The sequence below is a fragment of the Zalophus californianus genome, chromosome 7, assembly GCF_009762305.2.
Source record: "Zalophus californianus isolate mZalCal1 chromosome 7, mZalCal1.pri.v2, whole genome shotgun sequence".
In the NCBI taxonomy this organism is placed as follows: Eukaryota; Metazoa; Chordata; class Mammalia; order Carnivora; family Otariidae; genus Zalophus; species Zalophus californianus.
In genome coordinates, this window is record NC_045601.1 from 29,995,000 (window position 1) to 30,014,543 (window position 19,544).

Genomic DNA, 19,544 nt, shown 5'->3' on the forward strand with positions numbered 1-19,544 from the left:
AAGTGCTGGGCTCATAGTTAGGAGACTAAGATTCTAGTATTGGATCTGCCACTGGGTAACTATAAGACTCAGTTTTTTTGTTTGTGATAAGGAGGGCCAATGGGAATGACCTTTAAGATTTCTCTTATCTTTGTTCTTTAGCATAATCATGTGGCTATGTGGTAAATAGGCTTTAGAATTTTGAGATTTTTTTTTCTCACTGATGAATCTATATTGTTCTTCTACAAATAAATTGGCATATTTTAGTAAAATATTAATATTCAGGACAAAATAAAACAGATTACCATTTCCTCAGAGATTGGAATTGCATATATAATATTTATGCTGCCATACTTTCTCATTTCAGACGGGCTTGAGGGCATGAATATTTAAGTGCAAATGCCTCTAAATCTTAATGGAAGGTTCCATGCTAAAAACCTTATGAAATTTTGGGTGCGAATGAGAATTTAAGTCAGGAAAAGAGATCTAGTAGATATGGATCATTAAATAACATATAGATTTATAACTCTTTAGCCACAACTGCATATTTGAGAGTACTTACATAAAATGATATAAACATCAAATTTCTTTTAAACATTTGTTCTTTACTTATCACTAAATATTGTTCTGCTTCTGATACTTTTGCTCCCTTTTGGTTTGCTATGTATAGAAACTAGCACACAGAAATTTTTCTGGAATTGCAAATTTGCTTTACTTAAAATTCAAGTATAATGAAATTCACTTTTGTATACCTTTTCAGTAACCAAGAGAATTTTGGTTCCAAAATATATTAATTGCAGAGTATAAAGATCATTCCTATAAGAGCTGAAATGCACGCTTTACTGACTTTTCTTCCCTTGGCTTCAGACCTCTGTGAGGTTGACTCCTTGTCTTGCTTGCTATTTCTGGGAGTCCCCAAGGGAGTTTGTGTATGTTGTGTTTGATTTCCATGAGCCTCCCCAGATTTTTATCCTCCACTTTTGCTCCAAAATTTTCTTCCTGCGTATCTCCAGATCCACCCAAAGCCACTGAACTGGGTATTGTGGGACCTGTCTTCTATTGGGAACTGGCTTTGTTGAATGACTGGAGACCAGAGGTGTTAAGGGGATGGTGTTCTGTTGTGATGTGATGTGTCTGCGAGTACCCTTCTTCCCTCTTGGTGTTACTCTCTGTTCAATAGGCACAACATCACTGCTATACATGTCCTGAAAGAACTCTTGGTAAAACAGATTTTTAGTTTCTTATCCTGAATGCTATTATTTTCCGTAAGACTCAGGGCAAATCTATAGGGAGTAACTGCCATAATAGAGTCAAATCGTATCTTCCCTCTAGCAGCTAATCATTGTCATACCTAACTCTTCTTCTGGAGTGGAAGGCTTCTCAGGTTCTCATCACATGGATTTCAGGCAAACCTCATCAGCTCACAGACATGTAACCTATATGGGACACGCTTTGGAGCACACCACTTAGTTGCAGTTTGAAGTCCCCTTCCTCTACAAGGATAAATAGGGAAATAAAAAAGATGTTGGGAACAGTAAAATGTGGTAAAACACCTGGCGGAGAAACAGGGGTTTTTGCAGTAATGCTTTGTGAAAGATCAAGAGAGTATGGGAGTATTAATCTCAACACTGCTGTGGGGCCCTCTGGGATGGGAGAGAGGGAGTGTTTGAGAGGGATAACTTGAGGCAGAGAGAAAGGGAGGGAGTGGGAGGCAGGATGTACTGGAGGTGAGCCCAGACTATAGGAGTCAACAATTCCTGAGTCTTGCGATTATAAAAGCATGGACGATACACCATTTGTCATTTACCGATTGACAAAGATTCAAGAAGTGATACTACTCAATTCGGGAAAGGGAATGGTAAGAGGAACTCCCTCTTTCACAGCTGATTTGTCACTTTGCTTTATAATTCCTTTTTTCTTTCCATTTTCACTGGTCACGCTTTTCTAGAAGTTAAAGAAAGTGAGGAGTACAGTGTTCTGTATGCAGTTTCCCAGGCAGGAATTTAGGTCAGAGCCTTATGAAAGCAAAGACTTTGTCTTGCCCTTTTCATGTATTTAACAGTACTTCATCCATAGCTGGGAGGCATATTAACTGCTTTTCACATGCTGGGGATGTGTGCTGCTTCTAAGTAGAAGGCACTCGGAGCCAGTCAGTCTCAATTTCTTGACAGCATTTAGAGTCTCGGGAACACATTTCTCTTTCAAGGACTTTTGGCTTTAACAGAACAAAGTAGAGAAAGATATTTAGTGGCCAACATTAAATTGTCTGAAATTAAATAAGTGAATCCACAAATACCATTTTCCAATTATTAAGAAAGCTGTTTCAGTAATTTACCTTCAGGTATAATTCAGAAAGAGACAGCTGTGCCTTTGTGTTGGGAAAGAAAAAGTTCTGGTGTCAATAAAACGATGCCAAAGGGTTTTTCTTATGCTTTTGAAAACAATTTTGCAAATTTGCTTAGCTCATTAACTGATTTCCATATATGGCTTCTGAGTGAGAAAAAAAAATCAGAAATGCATTACATTTTAATGAATGGATGAGAAAGGGAAGGATTCCAAGAGTAAATTGTCATGTGAGTTTTCTGCATTTATCGTGGAAGAACACTTATTATTTCACAAATAGAATCTTTGTAACATTATTTTCACGGCAATGACTAGGCATGGAGAGGAAGTAATACCATCTGAAATAAATGAGCCCACAGATATCATCACAGAATCTGCTTGGTACTGTATTATCCCCACGTCTATCTATTTGGGAAGGCAAAGGAAAAATGATCCCATGCTTTGTATCAAGTAGCTGAGAAGCAAGGAAGGGTCTTAGGTTCTTTTTCTGATTTGTACTATATACCCCAAATATTTGTTAGATATTTAAAAAATGAAGATGTACATAGATCAATTCTTTCTTTTAATCAGGAAATTTTTGAAGGTCGTAGTCCCACAGCGATAAGAATGCAACTGTATTTACATGATTCCTCCATTTTCCGCACGGATTTGTTAGAATTTTATGAGCATGATTCACAGGCTCTACCTGCATGGATTTGTTGTAATTCCTTTGGCTTAAGTCTTTGCCCAGAAACCTGGGAAGCACACATTCCCGACCAACACTCTGCTGCTTTTAAATCTTCTTGTTGGAGGTACAGAGGCCCTTTGACAGTGACAGTTGCAAAGTGCCTCATGGAACCCGGCCCTCAGGAGATCACTTGCCTCTCCTTTGGGAACCTCCAAGGTGATGCTGGGGACCCTGCTGCTGTTTTTCCTTCTCAAAGGCAAATACAATTCATAGTCACTGTCTCCACTTCCTTAGTTCTTCAGCCCACTGAAGGCTGCCTTCACCCTTTGAAATCGCTCTACAAAGGTCATCCCATGACCTCTCAATTGCCAAATACAGGGTTCTCTTTAGTCTTGACTTCTCTGTAGCATGGGATCACATCCTCATTGAAATCCTTTCCTCCTTCCTCTTCCACAGCCCCAATCTATGGATTTTTTTTCTTTCTCCCCCACCCCCTTCTACGTCTCCAATTCTATTTCCCTATGGGTTCCGTATTTGCGGCCCTCAAAATGCTTACAACTCTAAGTGTGACCTAAGGACAAGCAGCATCAGTGATGCCCAGGAGCTCTCGTTGGAAATGCAGAATTCAGGGCACATCCCAGCCGGACTGAGTCAGAGTCTGCGTTTTGACAAGACCCCATCCCTCCTGGTGACGCATGTGCAGATCCGAGTTTGAGAAGCACTGCTCTAAATGATGGGGTCCCCTAAGGTTCTGTCCCCTTTCCTTTTCTCCCTTTTCCCAGACAACCACTTCTGCCAGACTGTAACTTTTATATCCTTATGACTTTCAAAGTAACTCCAGCTAGATGTATCTATTGAGTGCCAGGCATTCATTTTGATTTGCTTAACTACTTGCATATCCCTTAGGCACCATGAGCTAAATATATCTAATATTGAACTCATTTTCTTTTACTCTTCTCTCTGCCCAAGCACCCAAGTCAGAAACCTGCTATTCCTGGCTCTTTGTTCTCCCTCCAGCGGTTGAATAGACTAATAGAGAAGCATCAGTGATAGAGAATCCCCTGGGAAAATTTGAAATTAAATGCTCCTATTTTATCAAAAGTCAATTCTCCCCTCCGTCCCACTCAAAAAGGCGGGGGGGGACATTCTCTCACGGTCAGCTGTGAGACCTGGTTTGCCTGTGGCGTTCGGAGAGAACGGGAGAGCACGCAGTGTCCTCCATCTGAAAGCACTTGCAAGTTTGGCATAGCCTTGCTCTTTTCGTTTGTTTTTAATAGTTTGAAATCAGAGTAGAGGGAAAGTTGAATTCTAAACAAGTCAGTTTGGAGTGGAAGTGGGGGCCCTTTCCTAAGCAAGACATGGCAAAAATATACACATCCTGGTTTGCCTTCTGACTGCTATTAAAAGGAAACCTCTGTAGTGCTTGGAAGTTCACCAGATGTTGGTGTTCCTTTATTCTTAAAGCTATATGCTTCCAGGAGCGAAAGTTTATTTTAAATGTTCTGATTCAGGATTTTAGTTGCCCTCTGAATGACATCTAGTGTTGGGTTAATCTGTTTGTAATTAGTTGAAATTACATGTGTGGGGTCAGAGACGGCTGGTTGCCTGTGAATATCTGGCATCCCCTCCTCCTCAGTGACAGATTCCTGATTTGCTTTGAGGTGGCCTCTCCCCTGCAATTGTCAGCGTGATGAGCAGCCTGCCTGAGCGAACAGCCACACACCCAAGCTTCTCTGCCACTACCACCCTCTTCCTACCGCCCCATGGAATGAACATCGCCCTGTGGGAGCTGCTACCCCTCTGGCCAAGCTCTTACTGCTTTACCTCTAGTTAGAAACCCCAGAGGAGAATGTTGGCTCCACCAGCGAGGAGCCCTGGCACAGTGAGTGAACCCAACCTCCGCACCAGTCTCCTATAATAGCCTCCCCTTTACGGTGGAAACAGGGCTAGAAAGCTAGTCAGCCTCTCTCAGTCTCTTCCTATCATCATTCACCTGTATTGTGTGAACACAAGGCTTTGCTATCTGGACCGGATAACTAACCACCATCTGTAACACAATTTATACGGGGAAAATGTGTTTGGCACTCCAAACATCTAATTTACTAAGCAACATTTGCAGCATGGCCTGTGTGTGTGAGTGGATGCCTGCCAGGGTATGTGGACTGAGATGAATCAGGAATCAAGAGCCTCAAAATGAAAAATGGATTTGATTCCTAAATATGGCTGTGACTATGCAAGGGAAAGATTTAGAGAAGTAAAATCCATAGATGGTTGAATTCAGTGAAATTAAAAAAAAAAAAACCCCACCAAAAAACCGACAACTAACAATTTGATGTAATTCAACTATTTCCTCACCCACCCACTTGGCTGAAACCAAAGTGGTTTTATCTAATGCTCCAAGATGTCCTCAGATGGAGATGTAAATCAGGCCCCCACTGAGCCACACATGCATGCCCAGAAGTGCCCCTGCATCATGAGTAAGGAGATTTCAGTTCTGTGTTCTTCCTGCTTTCATATAGAAGTTTTCATAAGAAATGACAGAAAAAAATATCTCAAGTTTGGCATGGCTTTAAGTCCACATATACTATTAGGACTTTGATAGTCCCCATTTTTTTAAAGAGTAATGGAACAAATAACTTGAAGAGTACACATACATGGGATCCATCTTGGGTGTATTTCTTTGTGACTTGCCAATTTCTTGCAAATGACCAAATTTTTCTAAGGGGATTAAAAATATGATAAAGCAATACTATAAAGAAATAGTAATTTTCTGTTTTCCCAAAGGGATTGAGAAGTAAGAGCTGAAGGGGGAAGGGTGCAGGACAAAAGACACATGCCAGCTGAGATTTCCCCCTTTTATTAGAAAAAGTAGGGTTTTATTTCTGGGACCCTTCACCAACAGACTTGGTTTTACGTTGGCTAAAATGGAGTTACATGGCCGCCCCTAGTTGCAAGCAATTCTGGGCATGTTGCCGCTCTAAACAAAAGCATGGAATTCTTTTACCGAAGAAGAACTGATTAAATAAGTGCAAGTTAAAGCAATTCAAACCAAAGGGGAACCAAGGAGAACATGACTTGAGCAGGCAATGGTGCCTCAGAGTGGCCATGTCACTGGGGCCACCAGGCCTGTGTTCAAGGGTGGGTTTTGCCACTTACTGGCTGTTCAGGGTTGGAAAAGACATGGAATGTATGCAGGCCTCAGTTTGTTTCTCTGTAAAATGGGGATAGTAATAATAACTGGTACTTACTGCTATTGCTGCTGTGGCCAAAGTAACCAGGTCTGATCTGGTGTGGATGAGAACACCCATGTTTCAGAATGCTACTGAGGTTCTCTTGGGCGTTGGTGGACCAACCAATTTAAAGTGCATTCTATATTTGCTTTTGAGACCTGGCAGAGAAATTATTGTTAGAAAAGGAGGAGACACTTGTTGTTTTTTTTTTTTAAACACACACTTTAAAATACATTATTTATCATTCTATATTATGATTCTCTTCATAGCACCTTTGAGATTCTCACATACACGCACACAAAAGGAAGATAATTGTAATAAATTCTCTTCCTATTATTATTTTAGGAGGGAATTTCATATGCTTCTTTACTGTAGGCTACTCTGTCACCTTAGGTTTTACCAGCAAACTTGAGATGAAGTCAGCTTTATCTATTGCCGTAACAAATCGTATGAAGTGGTGGGGGCTCTTGTCCTGTGGTCTTCCAAGTTTTCGCTCTGTCAGGGTCATGGGCCCTAATTCCCGTTAAGGTGCTAGGGTGGGTGTCATTTATTGAAATGAGGAACACTGGGGTTGGGGAGGAGAGCAGAATATGGACATATCAGTTTGAGACACCGATTTGACATTCAAGTGTAGATACCATATTGGCAGTCAGATGTGTGAAAATAAATTTAGGAATGTGGTTGAGGCTAGAGGTATAAATTTAGAAATCTTCAGTACATGCATGATGTCTAAAACCATGAACCTGGGTATGGTCACCTAGGGAGCAAGCACAGCCAAATAGAGTAGAGGCTGGAGAACAGGGGACGTTATGGCGTGACACCTGCTACTTAGGTTTATTTCCTAGACCAAAATAGATTCCTGTTAGAGCTGCATCCCGATGATAAGGTACTCTCACTTGAAGTGAGAACTTGAAGACATGTTTCCTTCAAGGCTCCAGAAGACATGGCAGTCAGAGGCAGTATGACTTGGTCCCATTACCCTAAGGGTTATATAAGAAAGAATGGGCAGGTGGCCCCTGGCTGAGGAGGTTATAGAGCCTGGCGGAAGGGGTGATTCGGCTGAGGTAGTGTCCACCAGAAAGGACAGTAGTACCCAGCTAGGGCTGCAGAAGCGAAAGGAGGCTCCCGTGGACAGACTTAAGTAATATGCAGGGTCAGGAGAGGAGAGAAGGGCTGCTGTCTTTTGAGAGCTGGTTGAAAAGAGCTGAGAGGAAGCGCCTGAAGACGTGCGGCAATACCTCGGAGGAGGCGGTAGGGGGCGCAGAGGAAGCTTTGCAGAGAGCCAACCCTTTGACCTGCGTATTCTCCCACATCCCAAGGATCTCAGCTCCTCTTGCCCATCTGCATTTCTGCCAGTTCCCAGGTTTTATCTACTGACAGGCAGGGGCCGTAGCTATACAAGCGATTTAGCCTTGTGTTCCTCAAAGTCTCAGCCATTTCTCTTAGATCCTCAAGGGCACAGAGGCAAGGTGGGGAGAGTGACTCTGGGTCGCCCCCCCTCCCCCTCACTTCACCCAGAGCACTCTCTCCTTATTCTGTTTTACATCACAGCTTCTGTGAAGTTTCATTTGAAAGGAAAAAAAAAAAGATTTCTACAGCTTAAATTTTGTTTAAAAAAAAAAAAAAACCACTGAACTGCAGAAAGGATAAAGTGGTGGCCGAGTATATAAAATATGCAGATGTGGTGCATTTGGAAAGCACAAGGATGTATTGTTTGATCATCTAAACCAATTAATCTCTGAAATGGAAGACAGAGGGAGAAAGAGGAAAAAACCCTCAGACAACTGCAGTTAGTAGCGGGGTTATTCTATTGGCCTGATTCTCCGACAGTCTCCTATTCAAATATGAATATGCATCTTCCCAGATGACGTCAACAGTGACCTTTTAATGTATTATTTTTTTTAATGCTGTGTGTCATGAATCCAGTACAGTCTTAGAACACAGGCATTATTTTATTCTGATACAGTGTTTCCAGGACTTGGCTAAACAATGGACTGGGCATTGTTTCTCTATTCAGAACACAGAAGGAAATGGGAAAAGTTATTATCAGGTGCCTTTCTTCTTCTAAAATCATTCACCTTCAAGAAGGAGATGAAGTCAAATACTAACAGAGGAACTGTGGAACGAAGAGAAGAATGAAACCTTTAGGTCCCTAAATCAGGAGAGGCTGTGGAGTGTTACCCCATTGCCAGTGTGCCCGTCTTCCACATCTTCGAATTCTGTTCCTCTCTCAAAGCATAGCTTATGTCTCACCTGCTGCTTGGCAATTTTTGCGAACAGTCTGGAGCCTCTTTATCAGTGTACCTGTGTAGCCTTGATCATGTGATTGTGCTCCATCCTTAGACGTCTTCTGAATCCATTTGAACACTTGGAATATTTGCTTTGTTCTTGAAGTGGCATATACTAGATGCTTGAAGAAAACATTCACAGTGCTCTCCTGGCCAAGACCACCAAACATCTACCTGTAGGTGAGCAAGACCAGTTAATGGCTCATTGCCGTAAGGGAGGACACACACCATGGGGGACTGTGAAGGTGCTAGAAGTGATGAATTATAGGGTCTGTGCTGGTGTTAGGTGATTTGGGGGAGGGCTTAAGGGAAGTGGGGATTGAATACTGTCAGGAAGTGGAGATGATTCTATGATTGGATATTTTCCCACATCTTATCTAGAAGGAAGGAAGACTAGCTTGAGGCTAAAACTGTAATTGATAAAGCAGCAGCAGTAATTCTTGTTAGTTAGGGTGTGTGGGGGGTGGTTTGGGGGTCATTTTTTGTGCGTGTGCTTTCGTGTTTAGACGTTGTTATGGAGTGGTCTTGTTTCTGTCCTGCTCCACCACCGTCACAGAATGGCCTTGCCTAGTGTTGACGTTCCATCCAGCGGAAGAATACAGGGCGCCCAGCTGTGAGCTTCAGGCTGGCTCCCACTGTCAGAGACTGCACTGCTCTTTCTCAGTCTTGAATTGAATTGATGTTCAGCAGCATTATATTTTTATCAAAGATTCCTATTTCATACCCTGGGTGGGTGGAAGGCATCCCAGGAGAGAGGACCTCTGAGTTTTAATCTCTGATCTTCCCTTTCTTACTTACACTGAAGACATTGTATAATTTCTTTTCAAGACTGCCTTTTGATGTATGGAGGGGGTGGCACTGAATTTCAAGGGAGTGTCCTAATTCTTTCCCTTTAACTGGAATCTCATGGTAAGGATCAAACCCTGATTTCTTCTTTATGCTAATGGGGTGCTGGAAGCTAGCCCTCAGTTTGCTTATCCCATTCTCTAGAGGGAGTAGTTTACAGGGAGGATCTGTGGAAGGGGGACGATGAATCCTATTACACAATACAGTCCTCTATGCTTGAGGATTGCTTTGTATACCCAACCAGCACGGCCAACTCGTGCCACCTAAAACTGTTTGGAATGGGTGAAGATTAGCATGGATCCATGTGATCTAATCACACCTGTAACATTTGTTTGGTACTCTGCTTGTGATGGATACTGACTTCTGAGCAGTGGTTCATAACCCTGGCTGTTCAGCAGAATCAAAGGGGAGCTTTGAAAAAGAGATCTTTGTTTCATTGGTGGGTGTGGGGCCCAAGCAGCTCACTAGCTAGCTAGGGATCCAAAACAACAGCAACCATCACCAAAGTCTCCCAGGGTGATTCCAACAAGATTCCTTGTTAGAACTAAGGCTCCTTTATCCTGAGTTGATAGTGTGCACTGTCCTTTGAGGAGGTCAAGAGAGATTTGTAACTCTAGGTATCCAGGCTTGGAATCACTGGTCTTGGAAGAGTGATGACTTGTTTGCTTGGGCCAATGCCCTTACGCCACTGGCTCTTGGAAAAGCGGGATTAGGCTAAGGGCCCAAGAGAAGAATGAATCGTCTTAAAACAAAGCAGAACTGCTTTCTACAAGGCTGTGGTGAGTTAAAATAATTCTGCTTCCTTGGTCATCCCCCCTGCCTATAAACAGGATGCGGGAGCTGCAGCAGTAAAAAACGGGAGCGCCAGTGACTGGCGCTGGGTTGACAAGCAGACACATAAACAGAGTCTTGGAGGAAACTGTGTTTATAGCAGCTGAAAGGGAAGCCCTAACCTCTGAAGTGAGCGGGGGACTTTGGTGCCTATAAATAGTCAGTCAGGTTATCCCCAACATTCGCTAATAACTCCTCATCAATAACTTTCTTACAGTCTTATGGATTGGAGATTAATCATTGGTTTGACACCTGTTCAGTTCTCTGTTGTGCTTAGAGTTTCTGCAATAACATTACAGATGAAGCCATATGACTTCCCAGTGTATAAATAGCAGTATGTTTCCAGTGACTGACTTCCAACACCTAAACTCTAAAGGAGCACGTGACTGGCGGTGCAAATGTGAATTCATATAACTCCACCTCCTTTGCGAAGGCCAGCATAAAAGGCCCTTAAAAGTGTTCCTGTGTGGGGCGCCTGGGTGGCTCAGTCGGTTAAGTGTCTGCCTTCGACTCGGGTCATGATCTCGGGGTCCTGGGATCTAGCCCCGCATTGGGCTCCCTGCTCAGTGGGGAGCCTGCTCCTCCCTCCCAGTCTCCCTCTGCCTTTTCTACCCTCCACCTTGCTCTCTCTCTCTCTCTCTCTCTCTCTCAAATAAGTGGATAAAAGCTTAAAAAAAAAAAGTGTCCCTGTGTAACTGATGGTAGTGATTACCCCAGTGAAATGGATTATATTTGTTGCAGAGGAAAACATAGACTGAGCAATGTCATCTGGCACATATGCATATGGATAGATAAATGTATGTATCTGTACTTGTTGAAAAATAAACATGTGTGGATTGACTGATGTGTGGTGTACATAGAAAGTTGTTTGACTCATAGCTCATTATGTTAATAAGTTGGGTTCCTGGGATACATAATTACCTTCCATTACATTCTAAAGGGAGGTATTAAGAATTTTATTTTAGTGGAAATATGCTATAAGATGTCCCAAATTTCAAAGGTATTAACTTTCATTTTGGGAAAAAAAAAAAAAAAAAGGTAATATAATTGAGTGGTTAAGATTGACGAGTCTGGAGCCAGACCTCTTGGGTTTAAATACTCACTCCATCACGTAGTGGCTCTGTGTGACCTGGGGCACATGACTTACTATCTCTGTACCTTACCCCCATCTGTAAAACAGGACGGTTACGACACTCATGGTACTGTGAGGATAGGGTGATTTCATATAATCAAACATCTGGAACAGTACCTGGCACAGTGAGCACTGATAAATCGTGGGTGCTTAGATTCTTGGTCTTTCCAGAGAGAGCTGAATAGTATGAAATGGATTTTGATTGAGCAAGAAACTTGCTGAAACAATCTCTGTTTCTTGAACATATTTTTCTGAAATGACACCTGGCTCAGGGTCAGTGAAACTGTATGCTAAGTACCTGTTCTAAGGAATGTCCTGTCCATTTACCTTGTCATTCCTGTGACTTTGGAAGGGGAACAATAATTTCTTTGAACAGAAATCTCTGTTTCCATCTCAAGATGGAAAAAAAAAAGCCCCAAATCTAGTTAAAATAATTTCGGAAAGATTTTCCTTTATATTTGTGATTATCGGCGAATTATATTGAATTATCTGTTGTAGAAGTTGCTTTCAACGGCATGGAGGACGCTGAGGGACAGAGAGAACATCTGTAGTCAATATCACACACTTCCTGTCATGTGCATGGCTTGATAAGTTTGACTTCTTGGACTCTCTACTCAAAGTGCCCAGGTGAGGCGAAGCTCACTTGTGGACCTTTCTGGAAAGCAGGCCTCACCAGGAGCTCTTCACGGGCTCTGTGAGTGCCAGTGGCCCAGCTGGATGCTCACAGGTTTGCAGTTGCTAAGCACCTTCTTTAAAAGTGACAAGAGGAGGGTGCCTGGGTGGCTCAGATGGTTAAGCATCTGCCTTCAGCTCAGGTCATGATCCCAGGGTCCTGGGATCGAGTCCCGCATCGGGCTCCCTGCTCCTTGGGAGCCTGCTTCTCTCTCTCTCTCTCTCCCCCCATCTCTCATGAATAAATAAATAAAATCTTTAAAAAAAAAAAAAAAAAAAGTGACAAGAGGAAATCATTACCAGGACACAATCCATGGACCCCCAAGAGACTGTGGGGAATGTTTCCACACTGAGGCAGTCTGCTGATCTTTCTTAATAAAGGAAATTAAACTGATTAATGATGATACATGAGCTTGGATGCTAGAGAGTAAATGGAAAAAATTTTAATGACATTTGTGGGTTCATATCTGAGGAGGCAGGATAATTAGTTCCATTTTGATTGCCTTTAAGTGACATGGTCGTGGAGTTGAAACTGGAAGGTCCCATTAGTTAGTGCCCATTGTCTAAATAAGAATAACAACAAAACCAAAAATGAATTTTTACTGTATATTTATCACACCCTGGCATGGTTCTGTGCTTAACCTGTTAGGTATTACTCACTTAATCCTCACAGCAAGCCCGTAAATAATCACTATCAACTCAGGGTCTCAGACCGTGGGTGGTAGGATATTCCAAGTAGAGGGAGCGCCGCTGGGATTTACTCAAAGGCATAAGATGATTTAGAGATCACAAAATCTGGATGAAATCCAGGTGTTCCGACCCTCTGTCTCATGATCTGGCATTTCTCCAATTAAAGAGTTTCAAAACTAGAAAAGGCGAATAACTCCTGAATATGTAAGTATTTTTATGTAAGGCTAATCCTGTTCATCTATTTATTTAGTGCCCTTCCCTGAAACTACCATTTTTCTGTCAGTGTATTAAACGCACACAATCTAATTCAAAGGTTTTTTGATGTTTTTTTTTCTTAAGATTTTATTTATTTATCTGACAGAGAGACACAGGGAAAGAGGGAACAGAAGTGGGGAAGGGGGGGGAGTGGGAGAAGGAGAAGCAGGCTTCCCGCTGAGCAGGGAGCCCCCCCATGCGGGGCTCAAGGCGGGGCTCGATCCCAGGACCCTGGGATCATGACCCAAGCCGAAGGCAGACGCTTAACGACTGAGCCACCCAGGCGCCCCAAAGGTTTTTTGAAACAAGACAAAAAGATTAACTTGTTACATGGCTATGTGCTAATCCCTGAAATGGGGGGGGGCGCTTTTCTCTTCACAGGAAGAAAAAAAGAAAAAAGAAAAGAAAAAGAAAAAAAAGAAAAAAGAAAAGATTTACAAAATCTCTAATACTGCCCTGCAGTCCTGAGTGAATTACATTTTTCCATTATAGTTCTTTCTCCCCCACATTCTCGCCCTGACCCTGAAAAAATAGCCTAATTTTCTACCAAGAAAAGGAGGCCATTAGTTTGTGTCTGGAAACAGTGAAGGAATTACTGAGCTATTTACAAGTTCTGCACATGTGGAATCAATCTTATTTTCCATTGGATGGTTCAAAAATGTATTCAAATTATGCAGTTTTGAAATGCTAAACTCTGGAATTTATTTCTTAATAGAAAGCTTTTTAGGATGGTGTGCCTAATGAATATCCCTTTGAGTGAATTTGAATAACAAATTGTTTATAAGAATACATAAGCGGTCTCAATTTATGTTTTATTCCTGTTTCCTGAAGGTCAGTGCAGGTCTGGTGATGTGTGTTACTGCTCCCTCCCTACTGGGGAGGTAATGACTACAAAAAATTAAAAGAAAATCAGGGTAAGGACATTTCCCTCCATTTCGTTAGGCTCCTATTTTGATATTTGCGCATGCATTGGAAGTCATAACTAGTCATAATCTGATTTCCATGCTAGGTTTTTCTTAAACGATATGACACTGTTTAAGTACATTTGGGTTTTTCAATGAGACCTTTGAAGCAATAAACTAAAGGGAAGAAAATGTTTAACATAGAATGGGCTATCTATAAGAGCTCCTGAGATGAAATACTGCAAAATCTGGTTGAGTTAGGTTAAAATATGTAGATTTCTTAAAGTTAATGAAATGCAAAATGAGATTTCAGTTATGTGCTGAACAAGAGCCATATTCCTGGCCCAGTATAAACTTTCCGCATGTGTTTGTAATAACGAGGCTGGAGGTATGAAAGAGACATAAAGGTTGTTGCACGGAATTACTATTAGAATAACAATCTGCATTCCTGCACAGTACCCTTGCATATGTAATTTCTTTTGATCTTTGTAGTAGTGTCACAATTAGGTATTATTATCTCTATTTTACAAATTAGGAAGCTCAGAGAGAATGTAGAGAGTAATAGAAACAGCACCGGGAAAATAGCATGATCCAATTAATGGAAAGAGAACAGTCTTTGGGATCAGAGGAACAGAGTGAAAAATCCCAGCTCCACCTCTTCCTGCCTTGATGAGCTGTGGATACATTGTTTAGCCTATTTAAATCTTATCTGTAAAATGGGATCATTCTATCTATCTCACAGAATTGCTACGAGCGCCAAAGGCAATAATGTATTTGGAAGGCCCCACCCTGTCTTGGCTTAGCGGTTTTCTGGAAGATAGGCGTCTCGACGCTGGGAGACTCCAAACCCAGGGCTTCCTGAGTCTGGGGCTGAGATCTCTTTTCTGCCATTCATGACATGGAGACATGCTTTCCCGGGCCCTGTTCCTAAAGCCACAGGAGGCGCCTGCCCAATGAGGAACCAAAGTGACCTGTACTCCAGGTAAGAGTCATCACCTTCTCGATGCCTTCCCGCGTCTGGATCTAGCCATTATTATCCCAAGTAGTAGAAGATCTAGAAATGTCTATGGACAGTAAGAATTACATGGTCCTGCTGCTTATATTTTACCAGCTTTTGCTTTTTCGTACTTTGGGGGTACATGTGTTCACCAGCTGTAAGAAACTGCTCTAGCCACGTACAGACTCATCACCCCCAACCCGGGTTTACTGGTCTCCCCCGGCCTCCCCCGCGCGCGTGGTTGGGGCTACGTTCGTTTGTTACGTAGAGCTTTATGGGGCTGGCTACGTCCGACGTCTGCAAATGAAGACGGTGACTGGCACTGGTTACGTTCGCTTCACAAATGCAGAAGTGGAGGAGCAGGGCGGGACACGGGTCGCACAACGTCACACAGAAGCCCAGGACGAAGTGGGAACGAGAGCCCACAGTGCGGACGTCTTGTCCACTTCCCTCCCTCGGCGAGCAAGCCCCATCCAGGCACCTCCTGGGCGTGCAGCGGCATCTTGACTCTTCTGCACGCTAGCAAGTCTATTTTCCAGGGACCCCACCTGCCTGGGCGTCCGCCCATCCCCCAGACAACTTATATTTAGCTCTGAAGACAAGGGTTTGCTTGATCTAGACAGAAATCAAAGGGGAGGCCAGACTGCTGGGGCCTGGATAGGGGAGGAAGAACCAAAAGAAGTGGCTGTGTAGAAACTACAGGAAAGTCTCTGACCTTGAGGTCCTCAGAGAGAAGGCGTTCTAACCCTGATGATGACAGAGTTGAAATAAAATATAAATGCTTCCAAATATCTGTTGCCAGGAAGCAGATGACATGCTAAATTACATTGCAGATTGACTACTTAATTCAGCGATTTCCTGAGTCAGGAGTTGCCAGAAGAGCCATTTTGTCCTTTCTGGCAAAAAAGCCGCTGGGATTGCTGTCTCCAGTCCTCTTTCCTGTGCTTCCTGCGTAGGAAGGCCTGTTTCCTGCCGAGAGATGCCTGATCAGACAGCACTATTTTAGTAGGCTGGGGACTAGGTAGCAAGTGAGGTCTTTCATTTGATACTGATTTGTGGCCGGTGTGAATGTCAGACACATTGAAGAAGTACAGATCCTTTTAGAAAAATGTAAAAGAGCGAATCAAAAGCAAATGAGACCCAGTAAAGTTTCACGAAGCTGCACGGCCACATTTTCAACTGTTTGGTTTGATTTGATTTGCTTTTTTGAAATTTTTAAATTTCTGTACAGTTGACACACAATGTTACATTAGTGTCAGGGGTACAACGTAGTGATTCAACATCTCTATATGACCGTTGTACTATGCTCACCGCCAGTGTTCATCTGTCTGACTTTAAGTGTTTTGGGATACCTGCTTTATTTTTTTGTGTAGATGACTCTGTTTTAGTTTTAGGTTGCTTTTTTTTTCTTTAAGATTTATTTATTTTAGAGAGGGGGGGGTAGGGCCAGAGGGAGAGGAGAGAGTCCCAAGACAACTCTGCGCTGAGGGAACAGCCTGACCTGGGACTTGATCCCATGACCCTTGAAATCATGACCTGAGCTGAAACCAAGAATCGGACACGTCACTGACTGAGCCACCCGGGTGCCCCACTCTTTTTTTTTTTTTTTAAAGATTTTATCCGTTGATCTGAGAGAGAGAGAGAGAGGAGAGCGCATGAGCAGGAGGCGGAGGGAGAGGGAGAAGCAGGCCTCCCGCTGAGCAGGGAGCCGGAGGCGGGGCTCGATCCCAGGACCCCGGGACCATGACCTGAGCTGAAGGCAGACGCCTAACCAACTGAGCCACCCAGGTGCCCCCAGGTGCCCCACTGTTTTAGTCTTAATGCAGTTCTTCAGAACTGCATTTTGAGCGATGGGGTTAATATTTGTGCTGCTAAAGGGTCTGCTGTTGGTGAGGAATGACTTCGAAGAGACAGCCTAGCAGGAGACTAGAGCTTTAGGGCTTGCCCCGAGCCAGAGGGGGACTTACAGAATCCGATGGATGAGCTGTTTGTATCCTGGCTTGTAACAGCTGGTCTGGGTTCTTTGAGCCATCGTACCTTCACCTTGTCTCTAAAGGAAATACAATGGCTGAATAAGATGCACATAATTCAGCAAAGCTAAAGAAATACAAAGGTCAGAATATTTAGACAAAAGCAAAATAAGGGTTGGAAACAAATTGGAACCACAAATGAATTTGTTCACAAAACACAGAGAGTGAAGATTTATTTCTTCTAATAACTTGTTTGGCATCGATACCATGTGACTTTGTGTTACTACTGTGTACGTGCCTTGACCACTTAATTAGATCGTTAGTTACTCAAGGGCAAGGCCTCTGTCTTGGGCTCCTTGAATTCCATGTCTTATTCAGAGCCTTACTTGTCATCGGTGCTGCTGAAATATTTGTTAGTATCGATGGTGGCGATTGCGTTTCTTTTCATCCCCAAGGTGCTATATTGGAACCCCCAATATTGCAGTGTCATTAAATACATTGGCAATTATTTTGAGAGTTATTTTGGATCACAGGGCATCAATTGCCTTTAAGCAAATTTGGGGTCATTTTGTTGAAGTTTCTAATTTCTGTTTTTTAGGTTTCACTCCAGCATCTGGGTGTTGGTCGGAAAGCTTCCTGTCACTAAATGTTTGTGCAAAAGAAAATGTCCATTGACCATGGAGTGTTGTAGAGGGATTCCTTCCCTGCAGAGGGAGTGACTTGTTGATTCTACTCATTTTGTAATTTCATATTTTACCACAACAATGATTTTGCAATTGAAGTGCTACAGTTTATTCTCAGATTTTGTATTTATGTAATTCTAAAGAAAAGAATGTAAAATAAATACTCGATAGATAGCTTTACAGTTTCTGCCCTTAACTTTTTGGGTACTGTCTTCCTGTGTGAGGATTATATAGGTCTGAGGGGTCTCTGGATATATCATCAGCCAGTCTGGGATTTGTTGTCACCTTTGCAAAAGCATGTCCAAAAAAAAAAAAGAGAGAGAGAGAGAGAGAAAGAGAGAGAGGGAAAATCTGAAGCTTTCCCTTTGGCTTTTTTTCTGACTGCACTGATGAAAAGTTCAAGGAGAAAGAAGTCAGAGAAATTAACTAAAATGAGATTTTAGTAATATTTTTATTAAAACATGCTAGTCTATTCCATTAATATAGGTAATGAATAACTAATTCTAGTATATATCAATAATTGATAATTAGTGCATAAAATAAACAAAATGAACTCACCTTATAAATATGGCATGAATATAAATTTTATTCTGTCTTAATCTGCATTTTGAGCCTCTTTCTTGGTGAATCAAAGTAGTCTAGAAATAGATCATATAATAAAAGATCATCTAGTATATATAAAGATGACATCCCAAATCACTTTGAAGAATATTCAAAAAAATAATGTCAGGACAGTTGGTTAATTGTTTGAATAAAAATCCTACTAGATTCTCATGTAATATACATAAAATGGATCAAGATGGATAAAATAGCTATACACTAAAATAAAACTATTAAGCAGCTGAAAGAAAATACAGGTTCTTACTTGTTTGATCTCATGGAAATAAGCTAAGGGGAAAAAAAATGAAACCTCAAAGGGAAGATTGTTACATTTGATGACATAAAGAACCTTTAGAACCTTTGTGTGTCTGTAAAAAATATTAATTGACTTTTAATAGGCATTTAATATTGGCAGCATATACAACAGACGATGTTACCATCATTATATAAAATACTCTTATAAATCAAATACAAAAAATAGGAAAATACCAATATATTGAGTAAAGCTATTAAAGTTAACTGAAAAAAGAAAATGCACACATGACTAATAAACATCACAAATTCAATCTTTACTCACCAGAGAAATGCAAAAAAAAAAAAATCGGTCATATCATTTTTCTCCTATCAAATTATAAGAAAGTTAAAAATTATGCTCTGTGTTGTGAGGCACTTTATTCACAGCTGGTAGGGATATAAATAAATATTGCTTTCTGGAGGATAATTTGGAATATATATTTTAAAAAGCCTTAAAAATTTGTGCTTTGATCCAGAAATTCTCTTTCTAAGAATATATCCAAAGGAAATAATAAGAGATGTATACAACGATTTAGGTGCAAGTATATTCATTGTGGCACTGTGTCTTATGATATGATATTGGGAAAACAACAGAGGTTCAACAATAGGAAAATAATTAAATAAAATGTGATAGATCGTATCATGGCCTATTTATTATGCACTCTTTAGGAGTTGTGTTCCTAAGAATAATGACAAAATGAAATGCTAATAATACATTCTTAAGTTAAAGAAAAAGCAGGATACAAAACAATGTGATCTGAATATTAGAGGGGGTGGAAAGCACAGGAAAGCAAGAAAAAAGAACGTGTGTGTGTATAAATTAAGAAAAACAAAAATAACAACGGGAATAAAAGAAACCAGAAGATAACTATAGGGTTTTTTTTTTCTTCCATGCTGAGGGATAATGGATATTTTTAATATTTTAATTTATACTTTTCCCAGTATTTGAAATTTTTATTTTTATAGGCAGAAATAAATCTCACAGTAAATATTTCTTTTTTGTTTGTTTTGTTTTTGTTAAGAGCACATGGAAACAAATTTTTGGGTGCTGTGGGCAATAAGCTTTCCCAGGGTAGGGTATTGCTATCCCATGACAAACAGGGCTTATCTGTTCTTTCCAGTCAGGACACCAAGAGAGTTTCTGTTCAAGTGCCTCTCCTAAACA

General features: G+C 41.5%; 1 long non-coding RNA gene across 1 annotated transcript; it reads left to right on the forward strand.

Annotated features, from left to right (window-relative positions):
• The first annotated feature begins 8,150 nt into the window (after positions 1-8,150).
• On the forward strand, positions 8,151-19,267 carry LOC113926198. Its single transcript, XR_003521224.2, has 3 exons — positions 8,151-8,687; positions 14,578-14,817; positions 17,401-19,267. It is a non-coding gene; the product is annotated as an uncharacterized LOC113926198 (long non-coding RNA).
• The last annotated feature ends 277 nt before the right edge of the window (positions 19,268-19,544 follow it).